Consider the following 21910-nt stretch of genomic DNA (forward strand, 5'->3'; position numbering starts at 1 on the left):
TCATCGAAGGTGACCGACGCTTGTGAATTATTGCCGCGTCCGTGGCGAAATTCTAGCCGGCCTGGGAAATGTTTGCAGCTTTTTAAGTGTGAGTCGCGAGACAGCGATAATTAATTCGGCACGGTGCGCCCGCCGTCGGTTCGCGCACGATGTGCGTCCCTCGCGTCATTTTATATACGCAGTGTCAATCGCGTATTCGGCTTTTCCGAAATTCCTCCGCGAATTTCTATAAAATTCACGCTGCAGCTTTACACCGCTCTATATATATATTATACTTCACGGTGTGCTTGCAGTGTCGATTTTAATCGTCCTCCGTCGAAGGACAAACTACTGTCGCACACAATTTTCTAAGGAGACGCCTTGATCGTTGCTGCTCCAGCAACGGCACATCGGATCACCGTAGTTTCAAACTTGATCGAAGCGTTCGTTTTTCCGTCCTTCCTTTTCGGAGGGATCCTCGTTCTCCGCCTTTCACCTGAAACTGAGCAGCTGGGCGAGCAGTTCGTCCAGCTCGCGATCGATCCCGCTCGGCCCGGACAGGAGCTTCGATTTCCTCTTACGAGCCACGTAAGGCCCGTTCGACACCTCTTTGATATGGCAGCAGGTGAGATCCGGTACGTAGATCGATCTCGCGTATTCAGGCTCGTCCGGCAGTCTCTCGTTGATCCGCTGCCTCACGTTGGCATAAGATTTAACGGCACCCCGGTGATGCGCTGGATTCACCGGTGTCCACGGCGAGGGTAACTGCGTCGAGACACTCAGGTCGAATTCCGGACGTGCTTCGAAAAGAGCTCGTCGGAGTTTCAAAGTGCCAATTGTCTCGACCGCTTGGCGGCTCCTCGGACGCGCTGGTGAATTTCCGATAAATATTCGACCTCGTAAAGGACGACGGTCCGAGTCTCGCAAGTGACGAGGCCGATTAATCCGAAACTCAAGATCGATTGTGATGGAGTAAAATTTGTAATGATTACAAGTCGAAATTTCGACGAAACTTGCAGGGTTAATGGGCTCTTGGCTGCTCGCCGCGAGCTTCGCGTCGTCGATTCGACGTCGGCGGGCAGAAAATGCACGCTTGAAAATTTCGGCCAGCACGCGAGGAGATAATATATATACTCGTATATATATTAGAGATGTGCGAATCAAGAATTTTTATGTCGAATCGAATCGAATCGAATCTCATTTTTTTAATTCGAATTCGAATCGAATCGAATCTACGAAATTTCATTCGAATTCGAATCGAATCATTAAAAAATTTAACATGACTGTTAAACATGCACATAATGATGGAAGGTTTTAATATGAAAGGGGATATTGATATTGTAATATCATCTTAAAGTAAAATATATATTTAAATATTTAAAGCAATTTATAATTAGTTATTAATTATAAGTTATTAATTATAAGTTAAATTAATTGCAACAAGTTAAGGGTTCAAACATACATAGGCCCAGATGTCTCGTTTTGTATTGATCTTGATGCATGCAAATATAATACACGCTAATATATTTGATTCGTAATTGAATCTTCGATTCGAAATTTTCGAATTATTCAGATTCGAATCATAGGGATTCAGATTCGAATCGAATCTAATGTAATTCGATTCGATTCGATTCGATTCGAATTCGAATAGTTCGCACATCTCTAATATATATATACATATATATATATATATATTCTTTTGCTTGCGCGTATTTTCCGCGGGAATTTTTAGCCTGTACTTTCTCGCTACGCTCGATAAGCTGATGTCGTGAATCAAAATGGCCGCGGCGAACAGCCAGCGGCCTCGCGGTGTGGAGGCAAAATTTCGATTTGGAAGTCAACGAGGACTGGGAGAGAATGCTCTCGGAGCTTATATAATAATACACACCGGAAAATTCGACTCCCAATTCGACGAGCATGCTGCGTTCCCGCGTGTCCAGCGTGTTCAGATCTAAAATTCGCAGGTCGGCCAGCGCCCAGATAATAGCCGCATTGACAAAAGTGCGAACGTCAGTGGCCGTATTTGCGCCAGCCGCCGTCAGAGTCACCTGCTCGCACAACGCCTGGAGCAGCAGCGTGCAGATGATCGAATCGCGATCGACATCGCCGGTCGAAAGTTGCTTTACACTCTGCGAGATCCGAACTTTGGTTTCCCATAGGTACCTGCGCGCCCTCGCGACGCCACGTCGCTTTAATAACTCCGCCGTCCGCGGGCGCAGATCGAATCTTCCCGGCAGAATGTGTCTGTTCCGAAAAATCGGAAATTTCATCAGAACTCATAATTCACCTTGGCGAAGCTCGCGATGACGCGGATCGGCGCTCCCGGCTCGATATTAAATTTTGAAATTTCACTATTTCTCGATATTAAATATTCCAGTTATTATATCGCGCGATCCGAAATAATTGCGCGGCAGTAATTCATGGGATCCTGGCGATGTACGGAATGACTAGAATTATCAACATAATGGACATGCATGAACTCTTCTTCATCGTGCGCTTTCGCGTAATATCGTGAGACTCCGGACGCACGACGCGGAAAACTGGCAATACCGGCCGTACGAGCATCCAATCACTTTTTTTTTACCAAATACCAATATCGCATTTATTGTATCGACAATACCGCGTCAAATAAATCGATACGATCAGTGCGGTATTGGTGTTCGGTAAAAAAAAAGTGATCACACATATGCGGGAGATGCTACTGCTACTGCTATTGGGGATCGAGTCATAAATAACTTTCACGACGTAGATGGCAAATATTTATTTTCTCCGAACACTTGCGGGGGAAATCGATGAGCCACCTATGTTAGTCGAGCGCATTGGTCATTTATTATTAATGACGAGCATATAATGGATTAAACTGTGGGACCTCGTCGTGAATTATTTTGTACGAGGCAGCGCTGCTCTCTCTCCCTCCCTCTCTCTCTCTCTCTCTCTCTCTCTCTCTCTCTCTCTCTCTTAGAGGAAAAGAAAATGGAATTTTCGGACGGATAAAAGTTTACATACACATGTTTCTCACGCGTTTAATTTCACGTTCACACATCTATTCGAAATTATCTGGAGATTCTACTTATTTTGTACCTTGGAAATGGAAGTTGGTGTACAAAGTGCAAGCGATCGAAATGCGCGTAATCAGTAGACACGCCGAATTGAATCACGCCGATCGAAGCAACAATAACTCTACCGCACCTGACAGGCGATCGGGGTCTTCTGGGTAACGCGGTAATGGTGTATTCGGCATCCTCGCCAATCGCACGGGAGAGCCTCGGTCTCGGCATGCAGCTGTACGGTACGAGCCTAAGGAATTGAAATGGAAAGACCATGAGGACGAGAAAACACAGCCGCGATCGAGTCTCCGTGATTCTCCGGTCTTAGATTTAGATCCGGAAATGAATCGGCGGAAATCACGGGCGAAGAAATAAGAATCGCCCCGAAGAACAGCAGTATCTTCTCGAACTCGAGCTTTTTATCGCTGAAACAAGAGCACAGTGATGGTTCAGAATAAATGGACGTGTGTGTGTGTGTGCGTTCGCTGACGGTTGGACAGCGTTATATATAATGATATAGGTGTAATTCATTACTGTGCTGGTTTACAAGTGTATAATTTAAACACGGTGACATGAAACTTACTGTCCTTGAAGTGACTATTAGTCTCTGCGCAACGAATAATTAATAATTACAAAACTGCAGATGTAATTGACATACGTTTACGCTTAATCCCGCAACTTCGGCAGTTATTCGGCGTTACCACACGCGTTCGGGTATTCGCAAATGTTGCGAATCGCATTCGACGTGAGATAATTTGATTCGAGTAAGTAAAATCCCGAATCCGCCGAGATAAACTCGGACGCGCAGACCCTTGCGGCCGTCGATAGTCGATAGTTTGTCATTCGAATCGCGTTACGGCGAAACGGCGCAACATGTCGACGTAACATCTTGCACGTTTCGCCGTGGGGCATTAAATTCGCAACAAATGCGGCAACGGGAAGCGAGAGCGGAAGTTAGCAAGAAGTTGCCTCAATCGGTCCAATCGTTCGCGCCAGCCGTTCGCCGCGGCTTATGCGACCGCCTCTCGTAGTTTGTTGCTACTTTTTTTGGTAAGACGACGATTAGACGGAAATTGCGGGAAATGTTGCCTCAATCGGTTCGCTCAATTACGGCTCACGAAGGAGCAGCGCGAGGGGAACGTAGCGGGTTTACCTATTCTGCAGTTTCTTGGCAGTTCAGGTGAGGTGGCGATTGAGCGGAAATTGCCGGAAAAGTAACCGCGATTGCCCGCCAATAGGTGGAAGGGCCGACTTAGAGCGAAATTGCCTTTCCATTGAAAGTACATCGCGAGCGCACTTGCGCGAGTAAATAGCGCGGCTTGCGAGATTATTTGCGAGATTTGCGGATATGTAATCGGCGACGTGTCCCCCCCTCCCCCTCCATCGATCTCTCGACTGAATTATTGTCGATTGCCGGGGCTGCTTTTCCTTATTGTCTCAATCGCGTTTATCTTACGCTCGAGTAACGCCACGTCCGCGGACTTTTCTCGACAGATTTGCGCTCGCCCGGTTGGAGGGCGAATTGTAAAATATAAGTAAATAAATGGATAAAATCAGCTCACTGCGGCCTGGCACGAGCGAGAGCCGGGTGTTATCAGATTTCCGCGGTAGATAAATTCTGAGATTTTGAACGCGCTTAACGAACACGAAGTAAGATAAGCCAATAATGGGATAAAACTCCGCGCGCGCATAAAATAATTTACTAATAGTGTTAAGTGACTGTGAATTACGCAGGATCGATAGAATATTATTTCGACTCTACCGGGACAGCCGACAGCCTCCAACTCGTGAGAATTCACGGTCGATCTCGATAACGCGCTCTCTCTCTCTCTCTCTCTCTCTCTCTCTCTCTCTCTCTCTCTCTCTCTCTCTCTCTCTCTCTCTCTCTCTCTCTCTCTCTCTCTCTCTCTCTCTCTCTCTCTCTCTCTCTCTCTCTCTCATTTGCCTTCGAGATGTCGACGCGAGCGATACAATCCGGATCACGCAGCGATGAAAAAGTTTTAATGAAGCGGAAACGCCCTTTTAATCAAGCTCTCCGCTGATAATTCACCGCGTTTCCATTTCCAGCTTGAAAAGATCCGGCCGCGTGATTACGCGTCAAAATTCATCGTTATTTTCGTCTCACTGAGGAAGCGACGAATCTCCTTTATTTGTCCGCGCAACAGGCTAAGGAAAAACGTGTAAATGTAAAATAATACAATATAGAACGCACATTACGCGGACGCGCACGTAATAATAATGAGGCGCGTCGTAATAATGAAGGCTCGACTTAAATCTCAAACTCGCTCGAGTCGTGTGTATGTAAAAATTCACAAAAACTTCACTTCATTCTTAACTACTTCGAATGGGCGGTGCTATTCCGCTATCGCTGAATCCTCGCGCGTTTTGAGTAAAAAATTTCGCCCCGAGGAACTTGAAAAAAGTGCGCGTACTCGTTTGCTTCAAGTTCGCGACATTCTTCTGCTGACGAGTTTATGAACAGCGAAGTTAACGAGACTGCGAACCGCTCCGCGCAGAAACGTCAAGAAGAGTCTCGAGTACCAGCCGGATAGAATTTAAGGAGACACAATGCTGGAACCTCAGACTTAAATTCCAAACTATGCTAAATGGAAATTGCTGGTTAGTAGAGGTACGACCAGTTGCAACGGATTTCTCATTGAAAAAAAAAGAAAAAGAAGGAGAAGAGAGAAAAATGTGCCGGAAAGACCTGGCAAGACTTTACGCGATCGGCTGTACAGCTGATCGCGAACATTCGGGGATTGTCGTCGTGTTCGAAGCGACGCGAAGTCACCGCGAAACAAGCTACGAACGGAGGCTAACCCTCGGCTGCTTACAATTCATGAGCCAAAAGTGGATCGGTGGTGTCGGCGGCGCCTTGATCTTCGCGCTCGATCTCGTCGGACGACAAGGAACTCCCGCAGCGCGCCGACGCCCTTTCACCTCCTTCATCCTCCTCCGCGTCGTCTCGCTCTTGATAATCCGTCTCGTCCTCTTGAAAATCCTCGCTCCACTCGCGATCGTCCGAATCGCGCCGCTCGAGACAGTCGCGCCGTGTCCGCTCGTCTTGGCGAGGCACTCCGCAACCGGAAATGAAATCCGTGCGCGTACATACGCTGAATGGCGCGCCGCGAAGCCACCTTCTTGAGCAGCAGCAGCAGCAGCACTTCCAACCGGGGGAATAACCTAAGAATAACGGACAATTGAAACCGGGTCGCCGGTGAAGCGGCGGAGCTGACACTGTACCATTTTTATATCAGGAACAATATGGAGAGCTCTTCTGCTGTGGAAAAGGAAGGAATGTTTTATAATGACGGGGGGCAGATAATTTCTGAAGCTGTCATTGTCACACAGACGCAATAAAATTATCTTTCAATCGCACGGCACAGTTCTTAAATCGCAAAAATCCTCCAAGGACGGCCTTTCGACGATTCTTCGCGTTCGTTGACGGATACTTGAAACGAGAAAGCCAAAGAATTAATCGCGAGTTACTCCAAGGAGACACATCACGTCGTCCGCGAAATTTGACGAAAGAAGCTTTCCCGAAATCGACGGGCTTCCAGCGACACAAAATGCCGGTCTCAAGTTTCGAGGAGAGATCCCAAGCGACCACGACGGTGTTGGGCAGCTTCGGCGGCGGCGGAGCTAACGCGGATAAACGTTCGCGTTCGAACTGCGACTTTCCTCGGCACACAATGCCGTTTCCGGATGAAACAAGCGAGTCGTGCGCGGAGGAACGCGCGAGATTAGGTGGCTCGGGCGCGGCGCCGGCGCGGCCGCGGGAAGCGCGCGAGTTTATCCGCGAGTTTATCGCGACGAGAAATATCGCGCAAAACCTACACGCGAAACGTCACATCGACGGCGATTGATAGAGAGACCATTTACGGATGGATGCGCGCATCATGTACATCGCTGCAGCCACGCGTGCGAATAGAAGCTGCGCGCGCCGGATAGAAGCCGCGATGGATCCTCCCGGGGATCGCGTCAGCGCGCGCGCGTTCGAAAATCACGCGGCACGTAATCGACGTTACGTCTGCGTGGATGACGATTGATGACGCGCGACTTGTACGAAATAAATACCGCGGCGCGATATTTATACCGTCGACTCGCTGCGCTCGCAACGCGATCGCTTCCGGCTCGGGTCTTGCGCGCGCCGGCGCGCGAGAGCGCGCTGACAAACAACACATTCCAATTCGTTCTCGCTGCGCGATTGAATCGAAATTGAACGAATCCTCAGGCACCGCGATGACATTTTCACTCTCTCGGGCGCTGCACATTTCCTTCATCTCTCTTCACTTCGCCCTCTGCATTTGCTCTGCTCGATTGTGTCGATCCGAAGAGCCTGTTTATTTTATATCGTCTATTTCCGCTCTCGTTCTCTTCGACAAAAGCGGCAGGCGATGGAATATTCGATCTCGGGTAGAATCTTTCGCCAGGTTTGATCGATAGTTTGATCTCTCTGTAATCGACGCGTAATCGATGTTTCGGTCACGGAAGTAAGATCCGCGATTGGAATGCGGCATTGGCGCGTTCGTATAATCTCGGAAATCGCACTCGCGTGCATTTGTTCGTGCGCAGGCGTACCCTGTTTCATAATTAAAGGAATACTCCTCTCGTTTAAATTAACACGCCGACGCCCTTGTGTCCCGCATCCGTGCGCATTTGTGCATAAAACTTGATGCAGTTGCGTTTAACTTTCGCAGCAGCGCTTCCAGCGCGGGGCGAACATTTTACGAACTTTCCTCTGTCTCCCTCTCTCTCTCTCTCTCTCTCTCTCTCTCGAGAGAGAGAGAGAGAGAGAGAGAGAAAGAGAGAGAGAGAGCTCCTTCTCGCGATGGTAAAGCGAACTCACCACCCGCCGCCTCGCAACAGCGGTCCAATCCCTGCAAAGCCTCGCAGATTGCTTCGCTCGTTACTTTCGTATCTTTGCAGGAAACATCGGATTTGCCGGCAACTTTCTCCGATCGACTCGGCATCGAACTTTTTTCCTCCCCGTCCGTGGCGTCGTCGTCCTCCCTAAAACCCCAAGTGCCGGCGAGAAGCGCGGCACTTTCCGCGACAGGAGCAATCCCTTCCGGATATGCATGCCGAGTCACGTTGCGATCGGTAGTTTCTCTTGACACTCGCTGGCAACTCGCGCCGGCTGACGAAAATATCAGCCGCTCGATTTGCATAAACGGCGAAAGAAGCGGCACGAATTCCGATGGGACCGCGTAGGGCGACGTGCCCTTATTGTTCTCGGCGCTGCTGCCGTCAGCCCGCCGCGAGACGGAATTTTCCGCCTCCAATCGTGACACGTCCTCCTCCTCGTCACCGTAGTCGTCGTCGCGGGCGTATTCGGGCAGCCGAACGCGCCAAATCTCCATCGCCGGGGAATATTCAGAATTACGCGATAATTTGTTAGTTTGCGCCGGCAAACTTTCCTCCGTCGGAATATTTAGGTTAAATAGCAGATACGGTGGGAGCAGGGCGAAGGAACAATCGCGAATCAGCTTCGCTGCCGTTAACGACCCGGCGAACTTTCTGATCGTTAATATCGGCATCCGCGTTCACCAAAGCAAATGGCAATTTAATTTTTACTCAAACTGGCGCCGCTTTGTGCCCGCGAACTTTCAGTATTTCTTTTTTTCCGTACAGCTCTTCGGCAGATGAATTATGAATTCCGTGTTTTTTACGCGTTTAAACAGAGTGATATATCGAGTGAATGCAAAAGTGTGTTCGTGGCTTTCGCGGTGGAAAAATGAACCAAGCAATTTCGAATCGGATCGAAAACGGTTGTTTATCGAATAATCGCCATTATTTTCTATTGTCCTTGATATATTATGCATGCTTGTAAGCGCTGCCGTAAAACCCGGCATCAGCCGCGACATCTTTGGAAAACTCGTTAAAACTTTTGCACTCGCTCAATAAATTCGAAAGTCCGCTACTGAATTAAAAATAAAAGCGCGGTAATTGGGGAAAAAAGAGCCTTGGAAAAAAAACAGCTTTGTTACGTAATTTACGTCGGACAAAATCGCTAATCGCGCTCTCGAGTCTCTCCGATGAGAGAGAGAGAGAGAGACTGTTGCAACGATATTGTAACAACATTAGGTCTCAGAAACGCCGCGTATTCAGTGCAATTTTTTTCCACAATAATGCATGAAAATATCGAACCCCACTGTTAAAGAGTCGAGAATGCAATCGTCGAGGACGGATGAATGTGCAAACGAATGTTTGTTCGAAGCGACATCAGAGGAGTAACACACACACGGACAATATGTGCGATTGGTACGACACGGACACGAAGACTTCTAGGAGACGTCAAGTGCGAATAAGAGTATTTTAATCGCAGCTAATAACTCCGGAACAGCTGGCGTTCCATCGCCAGGATTCTAATGATTCTCCCTCTTTTCACGCCGCGGAGAGGCCGTGGAAGCAGAATCGTTACAAGTTTCGGCACAAGATGCGATCAAACGCTCCCTGGTGAAGGAACGCGCTCGCGTTGACTTTCTATCGTCGATCCGAAATTAATCGCGGCTGCCTCGGCGTGGCGATAAATTAATGATTATTAGACAAACACCGGTCAAATCGGACGAGTTTCGAGAGCGCGATTTCACGCGATAAACGAGTACACACCGGGGGCGCCGTCGTGTCGGGTCGTTTATTTCAGGATTATCGTAATTTACAGAGTTTATGTAATCGCTCAAGCGCCGCGAATAATTATCGACGCGGGACATTATCGGCGGGATATATCCGTTGCGTGACAATGCGAACCCGTATCGCCTAATTATGACGTCAACAAATCCGCTCGTTTGCCCCGACAATCTAGAGAAACACAGTGCAGCGGCTAATACTGAATTACTGTAGGACACAAAGTGTCCTTGCAGTTGACAATGTAATTAACATCGACAAAACGATATCGCCAATTGATCGAGAGACCGGTCCATTAGCTTTATTGTCTCGACGTCGAATCCTCGGCTCCGCCGAGCCGAGCCGAAAGGATGCGTCTCGATTTTGTCCGGATCGCATTCGTCGATTTGACGGGACGGCGCTCTCGTGCTTTCCGAACGAACATTACCGGATGTTTAATAACAAAGAGATGCACGAAGAAACGCACTCGTTGAGTAGGACTTGATGATTTTATATCTTTCATTACCAATCACCAAGAGTGAGATCTCACTGGGGAGAAATAACGTGTAAGACACGCAGGCAGTCTGAAAAGTTCTCCTGACCTGACACATACATGGCATTAGAAACTGTCAAACTATAATTGTAAGTCGGAAAGTGGCATCCCTGACACAAACCCATGTAAAATTTCATTCGATCTGTCGAGTCACTCGAGTAGTAGCACCAGTTGAAAAAGCTGCTTCGTGCGCAAGGTGGATACCGCATTTGCTAACAATTGACCGAAAACGCATTCGAATGCGTATTTCTCAAGCGTGTCTGGCGCATTTTCATCGTTTTAAGCAAAATAAAGTGGATTTCAAGCGTCGTTTCATAACCGTTGAAACGAAATCCACTTGAATCCACCGCTATACACCAGAGCGAAAAGAACCTTCCGGAATCACGCTTTAATGATGGTATTGAATTATCGGAAAGACGTCGGAATAAATGTATGGAAGTTTCAGCAGATTATATTGAAAAATAAAATACATATTTCACGGCAGAAAGATTTTCTTTCGTTGTTAGGCCGAGAACTTTTCAGACTGCCCCTCGTATATACTAACGGAAAAACGACCGGTGTGCGGTGACTTTGCGCTGACGGAACACACGTGAGCGCACACCGCGCGATTACCGTCAAGTCGGATTAGATAAACGTAACGGGAATAGACGTATCACCAACGGGTAAGGACGTAAATCGTGATCAATGGCGCCAATCAAGCCCGGGGCACGAGATCGGCGACAATGAGCACCGGTGCGCCAATACGAGCGTGTTTGTTCACACACACGTGCCCGTTTATGTGTATGTGTGTGTGTGTGTGTGAAGCAGGGAAGTTTCGTCAGAGAGTGACGGGCGAAACATTCGCCAACTATGCTCGCTTCTTCTCCCACTCGTTCGTTCCCCCGGGGGCGACTCTTCTCTTGGGCGGAATAGTATTAATTATAAGCTCTCGTTTGAAGTAATTACGTGTAGCCGGCTTAGCGTAGCGCCATTGTTGGGAATTTCATTTCCAATAACCGCGTGAAAAGGCACAGCTGCGGGAGAGCGCGCAGTGCCCCGAAGCGCGACGAAAGCTCGTTCCCCGCTGCGGAGAAACGTCTTTTCCTTTCGGGAAGGAATTACCCGCAGAATGACTCGGTGAATAATCATCGAAAGTCTCGGAGCAGCGTTGCATATCAAGCAACAGCACACATCCGATGGAAAGGCCGGCGGTGGGTGACGATCGCCTCGCGAATGGACGCAAGTTCGGAAAAAAACGTCTCTGCTCGCTTTCGTCCGACCGTTAACAATTGTTCTTGGTTTATTTCTTTTCTTTCTCAAACGACAATTTCTCGCAGTCTCTTCGCCCTCGTGCGAATGTGTGCATGTGCGGAGTTTCAGCGGAGGAAAAGCACCGATCGAATTAGCGTGAAACGCGCGTTCTAGTTTAACGCGGAGAGAATTACCAGAAATTCTCATTCGAAGTGAGCGAGCAAACTCGCTTCTGAAAAGCACAAATGCCGTTCCGTTCCCTTCAATCAAAACGCGCTCGCGGTTCGCATATTTTGTCGCGCTAATTCAGCCGATCTCTTTCGCTCTCGTGCGCGATTTGCAATCTTGCCGCTGAAAATAGCGCAATGTTCAGCCGCCGATGAAGATTCAAAACGGCGGAAAATTTCGAGAGACGAACACGCGCGCGCGCTGTACGCGCGGGAGACCCGCGTGAAAGGGGAAGCCGCCGACGGTAGGATGGAGGATCGATAAAGGGCGCATTGTGCAACAAAGTGCGTCACGTATCGGTTTACCGAATCATAATCGCGTTAAAGTCTGACTCATCTACCCGGAAAATATTTGCCGCAGCTGTGCTGCGCGTTGCAGGGAGAAAAGGGTTGCGAACTCGCGAGCGAGCGCGCCTCGCGCGCAAAATTGGAACACGTCACACGTGCGCCGAACGGTAATGCCGTTCTACGGTGTAGAATTTAATTCGATTGTTATCAACCCCGCGCACGATAATCACTTTTATTTTTCACGGGCCAATTTGGGAGCTACGATATCGACAGGCGATTCGCGCCGCCCGCGCCACGCCGCCGCGGGAATACGCCCCGCTACGTACGCGAAGTAGAAAGCTCAAAACGTCCCTTAATCCGTAACTTTTGTTGGCATTTGCTGCCGAACGACACGATGATTTGGCCGGATCGATGCGACAGAAGAAGAGAGAAAAAGAGAGACAAAGGAGAGAGGAATCCTGGGATATATATCCTTTTTTATCGATTGACTGTATAGACGCAGGCAGTCTGAAAAGTTCTCCTGACCTGACACATACATACATGGCATTAGAAACTGTCAAACCATAATTGTTAGTCGGAAAGTGGCATCCCTGATATAAACCCATGTAAAATTTCATTCGATCTGTCAAGTCATTCGAGCAGTAGCAGCAGTTGAAAAAGGTGCTTCGTGTGCAAGGTGGACGCGCCGCATTTGCTAACAATTGACCGAAAACGCATTCGAATGCGTATTTCTCAAGCGTGTCTGGCACATTTTTATCGTTTTAAGCAAAATAAAGTGGATTTCAAGCGTCGTTTCATAACTGTTGAAACGAAACTTGAATCCACCGCTATACACCAGAGCGAAAAGAATCTTCCGGAATCACGCTTTAATGACGGTATTGAATTATCGGAAAGACGTTGGAATAAATGTATGGAAGTTTCAGCAGATCATCTTGAAAAATAAAACATATTTCACGGCAAAAGAAATTCTCTTTCATTGTTAGGCCGAGAACTTTTCAGATTGCCCTCGTATATTAAATATAAGCTGCCGTGATGAACACAGACACGCGATTTATACGTTGCGCCGCGAGAAGGAACACGTTATTAAAGTTAAAGTTATTAAGGCAACTTCGCGTAACCTGATCTACCTGCAGGGCTCCTTAAGCACGCTCGCCAGTTATACCAGTCGGCGAAGCGTAAAAAGAAGCGCGAGTAACTGCGAATGACGTAATTCCGCCGCGGTGAAATTGCACATAATAACGCATGTGAGCTTGCATGCAAATCCCGTAACCGTGCCGACAGAGGAGAAGACGGCGGACGGCTATTATAAACTTATCAGGGGGTGCTCGTTAAAATATGGTTAATAAAAGTCGTCTACGCGCCGGCAAGGACGCTTTAACGCACAAAGCCTTTCTATCTAGCGCCCTATCTACTGCGCGATCGCGTATCGCACTCTTTTATACTAGCCCGCCGTTATTAAACCGTACAACACTTCGTCTGCGTGAAAATGAACCCTTCCTCGCTCCCTCTTCCGTCCTCTCCTACTCCTCTTCCACCTCCTCCTCTTTCTCCTCCTCCTCCTCCTCCTCCTCCTCATTCGCCTACTTCTGGTTCTGGCACTTCCGCCAAATGCTGGAAACGCGCGAAAACCAGCCGGATTTACGGCACGAGCCAACGCACGAGGGCCGAAGTAAATGGCCCTTTAAAAGTGCACGCGGCTCTGTATATACGTGAGATATTTATATATACGGGGAAGCTATAGCCCTGCGCGGGAAATATAAGGTGGGCGCACAGTTACGTCTATTAACAGGCGAGAAAGCCCGCGGCAAGTCCGCGAAGGGAGGCGGGAGACACAATTGTGACTTCTGGAACAATCCTCTCGCAAGCTATTCGAGCGATGGATGATGCGGCGACCACGAATCTTGTGGTGCAACCTGCTGAGAGATATCCAAGAACGCGTCTCTCTCTCTCTGTTATAAAAATAAAACATCACACGTATGACATATATCGTAACGATATAATAAAATATAAATTATACGACAAAGTACGGAAAGAAATTTTATTATTATCAACTGAAGCGTTAAGAGATCAAATGTGTTGAGAGATTAAAACTATTATTACCACCAGGGCGATATTAATATTACGATTATTAGAAAGAGCTGCTCGCACGAGAGACAATGGCGACGACACGTGCGCGACACGTTCTCCGAACGTGTGTTGAACGTTAATTGCCGAAGACACTCGCGCGGGAATGGAAGACACAATCGACGTACGGCGAGGACTTCATAATGACGCGTGAAATAAGAGAGCGGAATTCGACAATGGAACGCGAAGTACAAAAGGGCTTTTACGGCGGGCAATGTTGAAGCTTTTAATCGCGGCTCGTACCTACGCTGAAGAATTCAAGAGGATCGCGCGCTCGTGTAATCCTGCTTGAACCCCGCCGCGGGCTCGCACGAAAAATTCACCTATTATTTTAGCGTCCTCGCGGAACTCCCTCTCTCCGCGAAGGGCGACGACAAAAAGTCAACGAGAGATGGAAGAAATCTCGGCAAAGAAATGTTTTTCCCAAATGCGGGGCTCCAAACAGTGCGCCGTTGCCGCCGCCGCCGCCGCCTCGCCGGTGCCCGGCTTCCAAAACCCGCTTGAAATCCCGTAAAATCCTCCCCATCGGCCACGAGAACGTAATACACATTCTTTTCGCGTTTTATCGCACGCCGTATATTCTCGCCATAAGACAGTTGCTTGCGAAATTTATTCGTCCTAAATAAACTTCAAGGTACACCCTCGCGAGCGCTGGAATATCTTCTTTGTTGCTAAATGACGATCGTTTTTCTTCTTCTTTTCTCTCTCTTACACACACACACACACACACACATTCTCTCTCTCTCTCTCTCTCTCTCTCTCTCTCTCTCTCTTTCTGTCGCCCTATTTTTTAAACAAAAACTACAAAAGGAGGCGTGCGCCACGCGTTCTTCGAGTGACCGTATCGACAAGGGAGGAATCGCGCCGGCTATCTTTTTATGCTTTTCTCGCCACCCTTCTACGGTATTGCAGGCTGCCGAAGGGTCGATAATGGAAATATCCGAAGGGCGTGGATGAAATTCTCCGGGCTGAGTTCGATAGTGACGAATATTCCGTGTTTAAGATCGTCGAAAATGTAGTCGATTGGTATTTGATAAAGTTACTATTTAGGGCGGGGAGGGAGGGAGGGATGAGGGGCGAGGGATGCTTAGACGGATCGGAGCCCTATCTCGCCCTTGGCGGTCGATTAATGTCATTGGAACGCTATTAAATGTCGATCAGAGGCGCACTCGCGTTACAAAGCGACGGCGCGGCTCAACGTAATATTGCAATTTCCGTATTGCGTGATCTCTGAAACGGTATTATTGGCCAAATACAACTCGAAACGACGCAGCACGACGATTGCTGAACCTGCGCGACACCTGCGCGCGCGCGCGCGCGCGACGAAATTAAAGGGTAAGAATTAAAATTACCCTGTTACCCGCGCGATTGATTAATTATTCAGATTGACTCGGTCCGCTTCTGCAATCTGGAGGATGCTTTCGATTATATCGCGCGGTAAAATTCATCTCGACTGTCGCTCAATATCGAACGTCACTCACGATCATTCTTGGCAACGATGTGCATACGTGATTACCCAACGATGTTATATACCGCGTCAGAAGAAAACTGTACGACGGACACGCGAGAATATACCGGGTGGAAATATCGAAGGGGCGCGTCGGCGGGTCGATCGATTGTTATTTCGAAGCGATTATCCCAAAGCTAACTGTTCCTATCATGAGAGAAGCGCTTCGGGAGCAGCCTCACGACGTTGTTCGCCAGCGGGACGCAGATTGAATGTACAAATGTATCACACGTAGGTATGCCGAACGTAGAACGTAGAACACAGTCGAATCAAAGTCCTTTGTTAGGGACAAATCCATCGGTGTGTTGCGCAGTGGCCCATCTCGAGAACCGATTGAATCAGGGACCGTTTGTGATGAACGGAACGCGAGCGAGCGAGGAATTCCTCCTCGGGGGGGGGGAGGGGGGGCGAGGGGAGCCAAGTCGACTGAGAGAAGACGACCAACTTCCGAATTCTCCACTGCCGCGAATAATGTGCGTAAGAAATCGCGAATATACGGTCGCGGAGCTCGCGCGGAAAATTCGCGCGTCATTTAAAGCCCGAATTGAGCCCGTCTTACAAAGTCGATTTCACGGCGACTCGACTGCGACATTTTTGCCCGCGGCCTCTCTCGGCGCTCCTCTCTCGACCGCGACGTCCCTCCCGTAAGTTTCAGCGTCGGTTACACGCGTGTCATCAACATGTCCAGTGGCTAACTTTTTACTGATACATTCTTAAACTGCCACGTGCCACGGTTCGTACTATTTCTTCGCGAAACTCGTAAAAACGAAGCAGGATTGCCATTGATAAAGATTCGATCGATCGAAAGGTGCTTGTATAAATAATCCGCCAGCACAAAACACTTTTTCCTAACAAACATGTTGTTTTTGTAAGAAAACAAGAACGTAACGTAAAGAAGGCAAGAGCGAGCCACGGGAGAGCCACGAAAGATTCGAAAGCGGGACGAGAGAGAGAGAGAGAGAGAGAGAGAGAGAGAGGATCCGTCTTCAAGGACTACAAAACTCCCGGATGACGTTTCCGCTCGAAAGATCTCTCAAATTTATTCGCTCGTCCCGTTCTCGTGCACGCTCCGGCGAACGGTTCTCTCTTCTGCCGAGAGCCGCAGACATAAGCATAAGGCTACGGATTAATCGCAAACCTCATTCGGAGTTTGCGGCGTTCGCTCGTCGCGTTAAGATTCGCGCGACAAGCGTTGTGATGTGACGCGAGTCGCGCCGAGTTGGCGAAACAACGAACGCCGCGGCGCTCAAACTCGCGGGCGTGAAGGACGCACCGCGAGCCGCTTCGTGGGCGGTTGGTTGAACCGACGCCGCGGCAGCTGAAAGCAAACTAATCCAAGTTCTAACGTAGCGGTCATATACGAGAAACAGTAATCGCGCCTTGAAATTCACGGACGGAGCGCTTCGGCGCGACGCGACGCGACGCCGAGCGAAGCGAGGCGAGCCCTTCACGCCCGCAGTGGAGAGCGACAAATTGCATCCGGAGCAATTGACTGGGACGCCTAAGTCCTCCCAGGACGAGAGCCGAGACTCTTCAGGGTCGTCAAACGCGACGAGACCGATTATCGAGCGCACCTGCTACGCGGCGATCGATCTCTCGCGCTTCGCACGGGGAGAGTGAGCGCCAGTCGGGCTCTAAATTCTCTCGGGAAATATTTATTAGACCGCCCGGGGACGGCCGTCGAAGGTCCCTCCGCGGGGGAGAGCGGCAGAGAAGAGCACTTGAACCTGAGAATGACGTAGACTCGAATCCGGCTGTCTTCATAAAATTAATCAAAAAATGCCTGTCGCGCGGCGCGCCACCTGCTAACTGGAGTTACCGTCAAAGCGGTTCGGCGAAATTAAATTTTTCGCGGAAACTTACCGCCGTCCCCGGCGTATATTTCGCCGCGCGTGGAATCGAGATTATGCGTCCCCACGTGGCGAGGCGTTATGAGTCGCGCGACTCGCGACTGGCTCGCTACTTCCACTTTCCTCCCGTCTGGCGCGTTTGGCGTGTTTAGCACAAAGTGGCTCGTCGACGCGCTTCTGATGAAGTCTCGCTACGAGGCTGCCACGTGTAACGTGGCGAGAGCGCGCTCATGCTAAGCCGAGCCGTCATGTCGCGGTAATATCCGTCGGTAACTCGCGCGCGCGATGGGACGAAGTTGCGCCGGAGTTAATCGAAAAACAAGTTCCCTTATCCATTTATGTACTTGAAACTCGATTTTCGGCGAAAGTTTTGCGTGAAGGGGAGACCTTGTCCTACGGTTGCCTCGCGTGTCAACTTTAATCTGACAGAAATTACTTCTCAGGCTTACGGCAAGCTACGGAACATCGAAGTACGAGAGAAACGATCGAAGTCGCGACAAACGATTACCCACCTCGCGGCGGCGGCATCCTCGGCTGAAGGAAAAGTTAATTTATCCCTGCCCCTTACTCTCCCTCTCTCGAGCCAAATTCGCTCTCTCAAAAAATGATCTTTGCCGCGTGAACGAGTTATTTAATCCCTGATTACTTGCCTTATGCACGATGTCCCCATGGAAAATAAATGGGCCTCGGGGACTCGTGAAGGGTCGCGCGGAAGGGCGCGCATCTTGCTCGCTTCGCCGCGAAATTCGGGCACATCCGTCGGTTCTTCGACGTACTGCGTTAAGTAAAAGCGACACCGCCCGTCGCCCGTCGCCGGTGCTTCGTCGTCTCGACAGGATTTAATTATTCGACGGCAAATTACTACGTAATCGAATCGTCGCCGCCCCGGTGAGCAATTTATGAAAAAGCAATAATCAGTGCGCACGAAGTGCCGACGGCGCCAGCGGCGCGCCGCGTACGAACGAAAATTCGCGCCTCGCATTTATCTCGCCGGAGTGCGTCTGCTTTTTTTCTTACGCGCGAGCTACGAAACAATCAACGATAATGCCAGAGAAGAACTCTTCTTAAATATCTGCTGCAAATTGTTGTTTCGTTACAAATCATTGCGACATTAATCCCGCTCAATGTACATTATATCGTTTTATTATCGATGCAATTATTGTTATTGTGTATATTTTATAACATATTCAAGTACAGATCCATTTCCGGATAGATCAATTTTTTCAAATATATCACAACTCGTGTAAAAAGCTCTGCCCCTATTAATCGCTATTATTTTCTTCGAAATCGCGCTTGCCCGTCCGAAGCGTAAAACTGACGCATCGTATTGCAAATCCGAATTGCAAGCTTTCCCCTCGATTTTTCGCGTAGATTAATCCGTCCACGCGTGAACGCGAGCACGACAATCTGCCGCTTACCACGTGCTTACGTTAATGAATCCCCATTTCACGGAGGAACGACTTGACCCCGCAATCAGGTGCGCCGTAATTTCCCCTTTCCAACGGTCCTCGTTCCAAGTCGCTACGACGCCTGGAAGTGGAGTTATCGACGTCCGCATCGATCCGCGCTCTCGATCGCTCGACCGCCGGCCGCTGCGAGGTAGGTCACGTGCGAAGCGACGCGCGGTAGGCAACACGTGAGCGCGAAACAATAGCCCCCTTCCGCAGAGCCCTCTTCCCGCGCCGACCGCGGCCCCGCCACGCGTCGTACGTGACGGCGCGCGGCCTTGCCCCCACTCCGCGGCAACTCAGCTGCTCGCTCGCCGCTCGCATGGCGCGGTCCCCTTAGCCAGACGGAGACAGCATGAAAACAAGCAGTGCGCCGGCGCGGGGAGAGATGCCAGCGATGCCAGCGGCGGCCGAAAGCCGATATCGATGCCGCGCCCCGCGGCTTTAAACGAGCGTAACTCGCTAATGAGTCGATGTAACTAACGGCGCACGCCAGCAAAGAGCCTGATCTCTTTGACGCGTCCTCCCGCACGCGTTTGTGCCCGCCCTTTTGCCGTCCGATGTAAAAGTAATCAAGCAATGTAAAAGAATCAAGCGACGTGATCGGACAAAGCAAGTGAAGCACGACAAGCACGCCGAAACACGCGGCGGCGTTCCTCGCTCGCGACAGAGAATCGCTCAGGCTCGTTTCTTCGTCTCTTCGTCTCTGACAATGACGTAGCGATGACAGGACTAACGATAAGCGATAAGTGCTCAATATGCCTGTATTTTTTTTATTTGACGTCTTAGCAACTAGAGAGAGAGAGAGAGAGAGAGAGAGAGAGAGAGAGAGTCACACACGTGAGAAATGCTGCAGGACTTCTCCGTTTGGTGCGATATACTCGACCGTATCGTACTTGAATTCAGATTCCTTGTACGTGATGATACGAGAATATGTTATCGTACACGCTTAATATGATAATGATACCGTTCATCATATGCGTGCATGCTCCTTGCTCGACCTTCTTGCTCGGCCGCTGCGAGTGCGGTTCACGCGCAGTTTCGAATTTCGCTGAGCGATATTAGGTGCGTCGGGAGATCCGGTCGCCGCAAACAATCCGTGCGCAAGCCACAAATTTACGACTCGGTCCCTTAAATTCTCGTTAACATGATTAGGACTGTAATTATGCGAACGCGGCGTCCTCCACGGCAATCAGCACCGATGGGCAAACGATGATGTAACCGACGGGAGGCTTGAGGGTAATCAGACATGTAAATGACACGTTTGCCTCTGAGATTTGCATTAATTCCGCTAATCGTTTCTATCAACGTCGAGAGAGAGAGAGATAGAAACAGGTAGAGAGACAGAGAGAGAGAGAGAGAGAGAGAGGAGAGAGGACACAGCCTGCCGGAGGGAAGTTAAGCGCGAGAGAAAGAAGCGACGAATAACAAAGGAACCGAACGGCTTTGTTTCATTAGCATTCCATCGCCCATTATCCTCTCCCTCGTGGCCCATTTTTCTGTTATGAATATTTACGGGCGTGAGAGAGGACGCGGCATTAAATCGTAAAATTCGAATCCACGAGCCCGCCGGCTTAACGAGAGATTACGTCCGTAATCTCGCGACGGAGAGCACATCTTCATATTTAAGAACTCCGCAATGATTCGCGAGTAAATACCGCGCGCGCTTACACTCGACCATGAAACTCCCTTCGCGAAAAGGATCGAGAATTTCGACTTCGAGTTGCAACAATTAGCTGCTACGCGCTGCTGTGTGAAAATATCGCTCGTTATAATTTCATCCGAGAGACATCACGGAAAATATCCTCGCTCGGAAAATAAATTCTCCCTGTGCCGGCGCGAAGAATGTCTCGCGCGTAAATGTTGCGAAGCTCGTTGCGCGCGACGAGACAGCGAACGCAAAATCAGGAACTGCAGCGCCGACTTTAATTAGCGTAACAACGTTGCACAAAGAAGAACGCACCGGAGAAATGGCGCGGAGCGAGATATGAATCGACGTGAATTCTCCTGAACGAACGACCGTCACCGTCGGACAATCGAATTGAAAATCCGTCGTTAAATGTAGATGCACGTCAAACATCAAGAGGATATTGGAGACAAAAAAGAGAAACACACAGAGAGAGAGCGAGAGAGAGAGAGAGCGAGAGAGAGAGGGGGGGGGCAGGTGAGACGAAACAAACAGCGAACAAGTTCGCGACAAGTTCGAGAGCGGAAGCTTGGCGCCGTAGCGGATTTGCAGCGACTATCCATCGAGTACTTTCCGACCGTGCACGGCGATGGCGAGGTTTACGAGCAAACATACGGCGGCGACGTCGTCCAATGGTTTGCATACCGCCGTGCAGCGCAAACTGAGAGACCGCGCGAGCGGTAACAGGAAAGCGGGGACTTCCAACGACTTGGTCAAAGTTGCAAATTGCAGATTGCGCCGGCCGCCGCGGCGCGGCGGCGGTCGCATAACGTCTCCATCTAATTGCGAGTAATGTTTCGCTATCCCCCCGGTACACCGAGATTTAATACTTACTAATACTCGCGCTCGTAGTTATGCAAATGTTGTATCGCGCGCCGCCTGCACGCGACGGCGCAGGCCGTGCGTGGTCAAAACGGCCGGAAACCAACCGTGGCCAAAACCCATTTTTTTAACATTTTTTTTCAATCATTATTATATCATATTGTGTTAATTCTAAGTCTTTTCTGGACTTCTGTAAAGGTGTATTGCAACATAATTCCATTTATTGGGAGTTACGAGTACACGAGGTTCATGAAAACCGCAAGTCTCTTATACGATTATAGGAGCTATAATCAGTATGACAATTGTGACTCCATTCACAGGATTGCCACTACTTCAGAGTCATTAGACCTTTTCATCGATGTTTAGTTGCGATGATTTGTGCTTCTAATAACACTATTAATTATTGAATTTTCGTTGCAATTAATATAAATATACGCTTCCTGTGATGAAGCAAAATAATGCTGTTGTGTAAAGTGTAACTCTAATTAAGAATTGCGATTCAAAGTCCCCGTTATGAACCGGTGCTGTGACTCTTGCAGAAC

The 21910-nt window shown here is 49.2% G+C and overlaps 1 protein-coding gene across 3 annotated transcripts in view; it reads left to right on the forward strand.

Annotated features, from left to right (window-relative positions):
- Nucleotides 1–21910, forward strand: part of LOC105185585 (dipeptidase 1) — a 135175-nt gene that overhangs the window by 74958 nt on the left and 38307 nt on the right. The gene's annotated exons all lie outside the window — the stretch shown is intronic.

Source organism: Harpegnathos saltator, unplaced genomic scaffold (assembly GCF_003227715.2).
Source record: "Harpegnathos saltator strain DR-91 unplaced genomic scaffold, Hsal_v8.6 scaffold845, whole genome shotgun sequence".
Classification (NCBI taxonomy): domain Eukaryota; kingdom Metazoa; phylum Arthropoda; class Insecta; order Hymenoptera; family Formicidae; genus Harpegnathos; species Harpegnathos saltator.